The 9,858-nt window shown below is 41.8% G+C and overlaps 1 pseudogene; it reads left to right on the top strand.

The window, feature by feature from the left end:
* The first annotated feature begins 78 nt into the window (after nt 1-78).
* LOC107668176 (alpha-2-macroglobulin-like) lies at nt 79-9,407 on the top strand (annotated as a pseudogene).
* Nucleotides 9,408-9,858: the final 451 nt, after the last annotated feature.

Here is a 9,858-nt window from a genome sequence, read left to right as displayed (position 1 = left end):
AGGAGGGAACAGGTGAGCTGCTGGCTGATTTGAACCAGTGACTTGGTTTTATTTGGCATTTATTTCCTCCCAGATGTAATGTCAAAATCCACAACTGTGTCCATTTACGTTTGAAGTTGGCAAGGTCACGTTTTTGGACCTCCCAGGTTTCTTTGCCTATGGATCAATGTTTAACGGAAAGGTGAGTAAAGCGTCATCTCTTATTAGACAATCCTCAGTTCCCTTTCCTAACCTTCTTTCCCAACAGATCTCCGCATCTTATTTCAATGGGACTCCAATTACTTAATCTGACTACAAACATGAATGGACTGGCCGCCTTCTCCCTCAACACTGCTGATCTCCCTAAAGCTGATCTGAATCTGGTGGTACGATTTGCCTTAATCCTATTGTTTTTAAGTGAAGACTTCTCCTGCAAGAAACCAATTGTTAATTTGTTCCTCAGGCAAGTGCAACTTCACAGGTTGCTTATGGTTATAAATCACCCTACTTCAGTATGGACACGAGGACTGTGCCGCTTTTCCAAACTGCTAATCCCAACAACCCAACGTTTAGTGAACTGACTATAGTGAAGTAATGTGTTTCCAAAACCGGGTATGTGGACATCTAGCGTGTCTTTACTTCATGTGGGGTGTGGCAACATGTCCTTCAGCTTGAGCTTGTTGTTCCAGGTGTCTCTGCAGTTTTCTCTACCTACGGCTGTTCCTAGTGAGGGCAGTGTTTTGACTGTCTCTGCTCAAGCAGGATCCCTGTGTGGCCTCAGCGCTGTTGATCAGAGCGTCCGGATCATGGAGCCAGGGACACGTTTGAGCGCTGAAGAATGAGCGCTTAATCCATGTGCAGTTCATTAAATTCTTGTTGGACTTGAATTGACATCAAGGTCAAACGTTAGAATTTGAGTTATGCAGATGGATCAATTGGACAAACCAAAGCCATTATGTGGCATACCAAGCATTGTTACGTTGCATGCAACATGTCCAACTACTGTTTTACAGTCCCAAGTGTTTGACTTTCGTCCGACGCGATCACTGGTTGAACTTATCTGGATTCACATCCATTGGTGACATGCCTATTAGGAATTCCCCCCCCCCCCAATGTTCGACCCCGTCGAGCTGTTCCTGCAGACCAAGCTTGCAAAGTTTTCAAGGTAGGAAATTCTTTGCAGTCACGCTGGGTACTCATTTGCTTTTCAAATGCATCTTTTGCTTTGCTTTGACAGAGTGGGGATGAAGGTTGCGACAAATCTGCCTGTCCAAGAACCTCACTGCCTGATGTACAGAGGCCTGAATTACTATCGCAACTTCCGTCGCAGTAGGTCTTTTAGGTTCTTGATCTAAATATCTTGACTTTTACTGGTTTGTCATAGGTTTGCTGGGTAATGATCTGTATAGTGTGTGTGTGTGCTTTTATTTTTTTAAACTGAAAGTGAAATACAGTGGCACACCTACTGCCTAAATGGTGTTCTTCCATACTTGTTGCATCCAAGTGCAAGGTGTGCTAAAACTGCTTGTTTTAAGTAGGGATGCACCGAAATCAAAATTCTGGGCCGAAACAATTCTGGATGCACTTGGCTGAAAACCAAAACTGCTTTTGTATTCTATTAAATACACAATTTTGTGAGACTCTAATTTAACTCCATTTATTAAAAAAAAAAAAAGCAAAGGAAATAACCACACTGTTATTGAAAATAACACCAACTGGACAGAAGATACTTAAATATTTAGTATTCAGCATGTGAGCAGAGCATAGCGGTGAATGTGTAGTGAAACTTCCTTTTTTTTTTTTATTTATTTATTTTTTTTATTTTATTTAAACGGCATTGAGTACAGCTGTACTACACCATGCTACAGCACAGTGCTATTGCAAACAGGAACAAGTATGCTACATAGTTTCCAAGTTCAATGACCCAGTTAGTGATGACTGTCTCTGGCCAATCAGTGATCAGCAGGGTTTACAAGTCACATTTTGGTAATGGTATGGCTTGCTTGGAACCTCAGCCGAGGTGGTACTGAAAGAAAAAAGTACCTGGGGATTAAAGTTCTCCGTCAGTTCATAAAGCCAGTCACTTGCTTCATTCCTGAATGATTCAACCGTTCGAATGAATCAATTGAATGATTCTGTGACTTGCCGCCACCTGTTGGTGGATTTGGTTGAATTTTGGTGTATAATTTCAGTTATCAAAATTTCTGGATTCAATTTAAAACTCTAATCTCCACATTAATTTATGAATTTAATTGCACTCATGCCACCTCTGAGCCTCATTAAACACCTGAAAATGTACCTACAAGCCACTTGTGTTCTTCTGTGCCACCTCTGTAAAATGTATTAATACTAATTTCATATGATTGGTAACTTATTTATCTTCTACTCCTATTATTTTAAATGGAAATTTAAAAAAGCTTATAAACATACATTTTTGAATTTGACAGTTTAAAATAATGCCATTACAAAGGTAATGAAAATTCATTCATCTTCGGAACAAATTAAGATATTTTTGATGGACTCTGAGAGCTGTCTGACCCTGCATAGACAGCAATGCAACTGAAATGTTCCGAAGTCCAGAAACCTGGCAAGGAGATCTGTAAAATCCATGTGACATCAGTGGTTCAACTGTAATTTTACAAAGCTACGAGAGCACGTGTGCAAAAGAAAAATAAATGACTTTATTCAACAATTTGTCTCCTCCGCGTCAACCTGTAGCGCCATTTTTGGAGAGTATCCGCTGGATGTAAACGGCGTATGCTGTTCTGTGTCGGGATGCGCTGTTTTCTTTCAGATCAAATTGCGTGATGCAGCTGACACAGAACAGCATACCTTGTTTACATCCAGCTGATGCTCTCCAAAATGGTGCTACAGGGTGACGCGGAGAAGACGAATTGTTGAATAGTCGTGTGTGTGGGGGGGGGTTCCCCCCACAAAGTATTCTCGTAGCTTCGTAAAATTACAGTTGAACCCCTGATGTGAAATGGATTTTTACAGATGTCCTTGCCATGTTTCTGGACTTGGGAACACTTTAGTTGCGTTGCTGTCTATGCAGGGTCAGACAGCTCTCAGATTCCATCAAAAGTATCTTAATTTGTGTTCTGAAGATGAAGGGAGGTCTTATGGGTTTGAAACTACATGAGCGCGAGTAATGACAGAATTTTCATTTTTGGGTGAACTATCCCTTTAAACTGCATTGAGGCCTTGAATTTATCTGGTTTCTGCAGCCAACTGAATTGCAGCCAATCGATCCAACTGTTGCTATTGTTAAAAAAAACTAAAACTATTACATTTACATTTAATCGTTTAGCAGATGCTTTTATCCAAAACAAATTATAAACGAGGACAATAGAAGCAATCAAACCAACAAAAGAGCAACAATATGTAAGTGCTGTGACAAGTCCCAGTTAGTCTAACGCAGTACACGTAGGAAGTTTTTTTTTTTTTTTTTTTTTTTTTTTTTTTTTAACTCCTGCAATACAAATAGAATAAGACCTACGTTACCAATTATCATATGAAGTTAGAATTAAGTTAATTTGTACTACCGAGGTAGCACAGAAGAGCACAAAAGTGGCTTGTGGGTAGGCGCTATATGTATATATGTATATATGTATAATTTTTTTTTTTTTTTTTTTGGACTTTTAATGGGGTTCCGAGGTAGCATTAATGCAATTAAATTCATAAATTTATGTGGAGGTTAATGTTTTAACCTGCGGTACGGTCCCACATATGGTATTTAGAACGTTCGGTGACGTCACATAACTGCCAAATTCAAACTGTGCTTTCGCACTTTAGCTGGCGCTGAGCCAGAGAGAGAGAAGTGCACTGCTCTTGTCATTTCATCACAACTATGCAGTGTTCTTAACCACATAATGCATATTTTAGGTTTCAGACATTTAAATACACAAGTACTAGTAAAACGATACATTTAGAGTTTGAAAAATACACGCATCTATGGAAGCAACTAACAATCCATTAAATTTAATTTGCCGATGTGTTTTATTCATATCAGATACAGTGTAAGTAACCGAGTTCATTATTCTTCACCCAGTTCACCGGCCACTTATTACTGTGTTTCGGGGGAAAGTGATGAATTCACGTGCTGTAAATCCAACTGACAGGACTCTCTGAACTGCAGCGCGAACAAACATGGTGGCGCCCATCTCACATTACAGATCACGATCAAGATAATTTGGAAAGGGTTTTAAACTACAAAACCCACTCTTTTACAGACACATCTGTGAATCGGAATATCAGAGTTCATGACATGGTATGCAAGTTTGAATTTTTTAAATAAAGGAAAAATGAAATTAAAGCAATTCATCTGTCGTTTTTGTGGCCGCGGTGTCACGTGACAAGCCTGATGCGTCGCCATGGAAACAGTAAGGGGAAATGTTCTAAAATGGTCACCTTTAAAATATTCTAGCAGTCCCCCCAGAGTTTGTTGTTTTTGTTGCGTGTGTGGGGTTTTTTTTTTTTTTCTTAAACCCTGCACTGAAAAGGTTAAATATAAAATTGAATACAGATACGATTTGAATAACTGAAATTGTGCTAAAAATTAAACCAAATGGTGGCAAGTCACTTATTTTATCACTGAATCATTCATTCAATTGATTTGTTCGAACAGCTGAATCATTCAGGAATGAAGCAAGTGACTGTCTTTTATGAACTGATGGAAATCCGTTGTAGCGATGGAACACTAACACTTTAATCCTTGAGTACCAGGTACCGTTCATCCCCACACCCATGCAGTGGAAAAGCACCATATCAGAATGAGTCTTGTAATAATTTCTTCCTATAGGATAGCCTGGTGCACAAACCTGATTTATCTATAATGAATGGACAAACCTCAATTGCTGGTTGCAGTCCTGGTAATATTTATGTTTTTCCCCAGTGCCTTATGGTCCTGTAGCCTTTGAAATGGCTGCTGCACCAGTAGGAGAGGGCGCTGGAGGTGATGGCAGCTCTTTTGATGTGACCGTCAGGACTTATTTTCCAGAAACATGGATCTGGCAGCTTGCTCAAGTGGGGTCAGTGAAGAATCTTGTTTCAGCAAAACGATTCTCCTAAGGCCCTGTCCACACGAACACTGGTATTTTTGAAACTGCTGGTTTGGCATGCATTTGACAGCGCTTCAAGTGTTTTTGCGTTTTCATGTGGATTTTTTAATTTTTTTTTTAATTTAATTTTTAAACCGGATAAACCCATGTAATAAAAAATACCCATGTACGTGTGGACTAGGCCTAAAGCAGGTGTCAAACTCAGTTCCTGGAGGGCCCCAGCCCTGCAGAGTTTGGTTCCAACCATGCTCCAACACATTCCATGTAGGCTTCAAATAAGCCTGAAGGACTCGTTTAGTTGGATCAGGTGTTTCGAGTTGAATCTGAACTCTGCTGGGCTGTGGTCCTCCAGGAATGAGTCTGACATCACTGATCTAAAGCCACTTGGCCTCAATTTACCTCCCCTGGCCCCCTCGTTTATATCTTCCGGTGTCCTTTTCAGAAACACTGGATCCACACGAGTTCCTCTGAAGGTTCCTGACACCATCACCACATGGGAGACAGAGGCGTTCTGCCTGTCCTCCAAAGGTTTCGGCTTTTCTCCTCCAGTTCAGCTGACTGTCTTCCAGCCCTTCTTCCTGGAGCTCTCCCTGCCTTACTCCATCATCCGTGGAGAGTCTTTTGAGCTGAAGGCCACAGTCTTCAACTATCTGTCCAAGTGCATCATGGTCTGGATTCATATTTATTAATGTAATGGGTGTTTGTGTGACCTTTCTAATTATGTTAGAGATGTGCAAGCTGATAGTGTCCCCTTGATTTGAATATCTTTCACAGTAAGCTGTAGCCTGTTGTAACTGTTAGAATTAGCAATGTAAAATACAGGACCACCTTCCATGAGTACTGCATTCTATCAAAATTAAACAATATCTCATGTGCATGAATTATTTCAGCAAGTCTTAATTTCGGTCACTGCTATGAACGGTCACCACACTAAATATGGAAAAACTGCAGTAGACCGCTGTCCCCGACAGGCCTAAACCAGCCAAGTTACTAGTGCAAAACCTCCATCCTAGAAAATGAAGCATGTCAATCTCACACACCCCTAAATGGATCCATAGAGAATCCTCTTTACTCAATGTGCACTAATAATGCAATTCACTGGCAGGTTAAAGTTACTCCAGCTTCTTCCTTGGACTTCAGTCTTGGACCTTTTAATGAGCCGTATTCATCCTTTCTCTGTGCCAATGGGAGGAAGACCTTTAAATGGATTCTCTCCGCTTCTGTTCTCGTTCTGTTGCACGTGAGTTGTTTGTAAATTGAGGTGTGCGGGAGTTGTTGCTCACTTCCTCTCTGTACTATAGGATCTGTAAATGTGACTGTCAGTGCTCAGGCTGATGCTCAGGCCTTCAGAAGACGTGTCTCTGACGTTTCCAACAAATGTGATCCAGGGATCAGCCAAGTGCTCAGTTTCAGTCCTTGGTAAAGCTTTTAATTAAGGAGAAATGGACGCTGAGACTTTCAGCAAAATGACTTTGGTTTCTGATGGCTTTTTGGCTCTCTCTCTCTCTCTCTCTCTCTGTCTCTCTGTCTCTCTGTCTCTCTCTCTCTCTCTGAGGCTGTCTCTCTCTGTCTGTCTCTCTTTGTCTGTACTATAGGATCTGTAAATGTGACTGTCAGTGCTCAGGCTGATGCTCAGGCCTTCAGAAGACGTGTCTCTGACGTTTCCAACAAATGTGATCCAGGGATCAGCCAAGTGCTCAGTTTCAGTCCTTGGTAAAGCTTTTAATTTAAATGGACACTGCTAGTTTCAGCAAAATAACTTTGGTTTCTGATGGCTTTTTGGTGTGACCTCATTTTCTTCCTCTCTTAGGGGACATAATGGGTCGTGCGCTAAAGAATCTTGATAACTAATTACAGATGCCATCTGGCTGTGGAGAACAAAATATGATCGTTCTTGCTCTCAATATTTACATCCTACAGTACCTGGAAGTCACTGGGCAGCTCACCCCAACCATCCGACAGACTGCCATTGGTTACCTTCAGAGTGGTACAGATTGTCAGGATTCGCATTCCACCACGATGCACTTGACTTGTAGGATTTGGCAAAGTTCCCTTTTATTATTTTAAACCTTTAACGGGTTACCAAGGACAACTGAACTACAGGCACAGTGATGGTTCATACAGCATGTTTGGTTCGATGCATCCAATACATGGTGTGTTTTCATGCTGTTCTAGTATTGTGTCATTGAATTGGGTTGTAATGAGACTTTTCATGTCCAGGTTGACCGCCTTCGGCATGAGGTCTTTTGGCCTAGCAAGGAGTTTCGTCTTCATTGATCCCAGTGTCCTCCAGAGCGCAAAGGATTGGCTGATCGGCAAACAGGCTTCAGATGGCTGTTTCATGCAGCAGGGAACTCTGTACCACAATGCCATGGTGTGCATCATGTTTCTTTAAATGTGCCGTAACTGGTCTGAGACTGACCTTAATCGTTATGCTGCTCCGTTTTAGGGTGGTGTTGATGATAACGTGACCATGACCGGCTACGTTGTTGCATCGCTGCTTGAACTAGGTGTTCTTGTCACGGTAAAAACATGCCTACCAGTAGTTAGACAAGCTCCTTGATGACCTTCTGGTTATGTAATCTGACATTTGCTTTGCTTTCAGGATCCTGACATTACCAAAGCTCTGTCTTGCTTGAGGCCTGTCGTTGGGAACCTGGGAAACACTTACACCACGGCTCTGCTCACCTACACCTTCAGTCTGGCTGGAGAGACCAGCACTCGAGCACAGCTTTTAAATGCCTTGGACAATGTTGCCATTACTGAAGGTGAGGTTCACTAGTCTCTTGTTTGAGATGTTGTTCAGGGTCGTTGGCATCAACTTTCTGTCCTCTGTCTTGTCCTAAGGCACTAAGCTCCACTGGTCTCAGACTACATCTGGTGACACTCTGGCAGTGGAGATCAGCTCCTATGTGCTGCTGGCGGTTCTCTGTACCGCCTCTCACGTCTGCTAATCTGGGCTATGCTAACCGCACTGTCAACTGGCTTGTGACCCAGCAGAATCCTTATGGAGGCTTTTCTTCCACCCAGGTGACTGACTACCAAACATGAGCACAAACATCATATCCGAGTAGAGGTTTTAAACTGGTGCTTATTTTTAGGACACTGTGGTGGCTCTTCATGCTTTGTCTCTGCTCGCTGCTGAAGTGTTCAGCCTGGAGGGCTACAGCACGGTTACCGTACAGTCGTCTGTAGCTGGAGAGGTTTATAACTTCGATGTGAATCGAAACAACAGGCTGCTGTATCAGGAGAAGCCACTGAAGAACGTTCCTGGCAGATATGGTGTTAGTGAAGGACTCCACCTGTGTGTCTGTGCAGGTCTGAACCTTCAGCTGCTTAACTTCTACCTCTATGCTTGTCCTAGTTCCTTGTCATGTTTGGTTTTGTACTCCCAGGTTGCATGTTTCTACAACATCCCGACACCCATTAAAGCTTCCAGAACACTTGGCGTTGAAGTGAAGGTGGCAAGAGACTGCAAAGTGCGTGGAGCAGATCTCATGTTGAACATCACTGTGAAGTAAGAACCGCTTCCACTTTGACCTGTTTGACCCTTAAAGCATCTTTACACAGCTGAGCTAAGGCTGCTCTGTGCCTGCTCAAATCTGTGACTATTTCACATGAAAGCCAGTCCAAATCATGTAGTTCTGACCCACCTCAGCCCCTAATATCAAAGAATACAGTTGGAGTTTCTGCATAAATGCCATTATGCCACCTGAGCAGCATTAAGCCATTTTTGTAGATGCACATAATTCAGAAGTGCTTTTTTATTTTTAATTCCCCTTCATTTAGGTACAATGGTGCAAAACCAACTACTAACATGGTTATCGTGAACATTAAACTCCTGTCTGGTTTCACAGCAGATACATCACTGGTTCGTATGTTTTAAGATGAATTGTATGTGGAGTCCTAAGATGCTTGAAGCTGCTTCACATGTTAATGGACATTTTCCTCTCAGCTTGGATCTCCACTGGATACATTTGCTCCATTAGTGCAGCGGGTTGAAACTGGAGATGACCATGTGCTTGTGTATCTGAAAGAGGCGAGATGTGCACTGGGTATGTTCTCTATTTGCCTCCATGTGTGCTGCATATGTACTTCTCTTCATCCCTTCTGTCTCGAAGGTTCCCAAGGGTGTCCCCATGACCTACAGGCTAAAACTGAAACAGGTTCTTGCAGTGCAGAATCTCAAGCCAGCGGTCGTTGAGGTTTGACTACTATCAGCCAAGTATGCTTTCAGTGGCTCCTGCTTTTGGTGGAGTTACCTGTTGCTCATGTGTGTCAAGCTGACTTCCTGTTCCTCTTTCACTTTCAGGTGATGTGTTTGAGACCACATACATGCCTCCCTGTCCATGATTGTGCTTCATTTCTGGCTGTAGGATAAATAAACTCCTTTTAAAAATCAGTCATTGCTTGCCTCTTTTGTTGAACATCTGACATGTGTTTGAAGCTGGACATCTCAAACTTGCACTATTCCTGAGGTTGCTACATGGTTAATGGCTTTGTTTTAATACAATGGCTTTTAACTTGGGCTGTGAGTGCTCTTGCTTTCCATATGTCTTGCAGGTCAACTTTTTATAAATGCACAAGCTTGTACGAACTTTCATGCAAATTTGTCTTTTGCGTAAACCTATGTATCCAATATCTCTAGCAAATACAGTTTCTGGTTTCATGGCTTTATTTTGAATGAAATAAAAATACTGAATCAAAATACTATATTGATGCTAAAATAGCACTGCAGCTGTGATTGGTTCATTCAGTCAAACACTGAGAAAATTAACAAGTGTTTTGACAGACAAAATTAAATCTTCAGTGAAAAGCT

The sequence above is a fragment of the Sinocyclocheilus anshuiensis genome, unplaced genomic scaffold, assembly GCF_001515605.1.
Source record: "Sinocyclocheilus anshuiensis isolate Anshui unplaced genomic scaffold, SAMN03320099.WGS_v1.1 scaffold5410, whole genome shotgun sequence".
Taxonomy (NCBI): domain Eukaryota; kingdom Metazoa; phylum Chordata; class Actinopteri; order Cypriniformes; family Cyprinidae; genus Sinocyclocheilus; species Sinocyclocheilus anshuiensis.
This window is presented reverse-complemented; position numbering and strand designations above follow the sequence as displayed.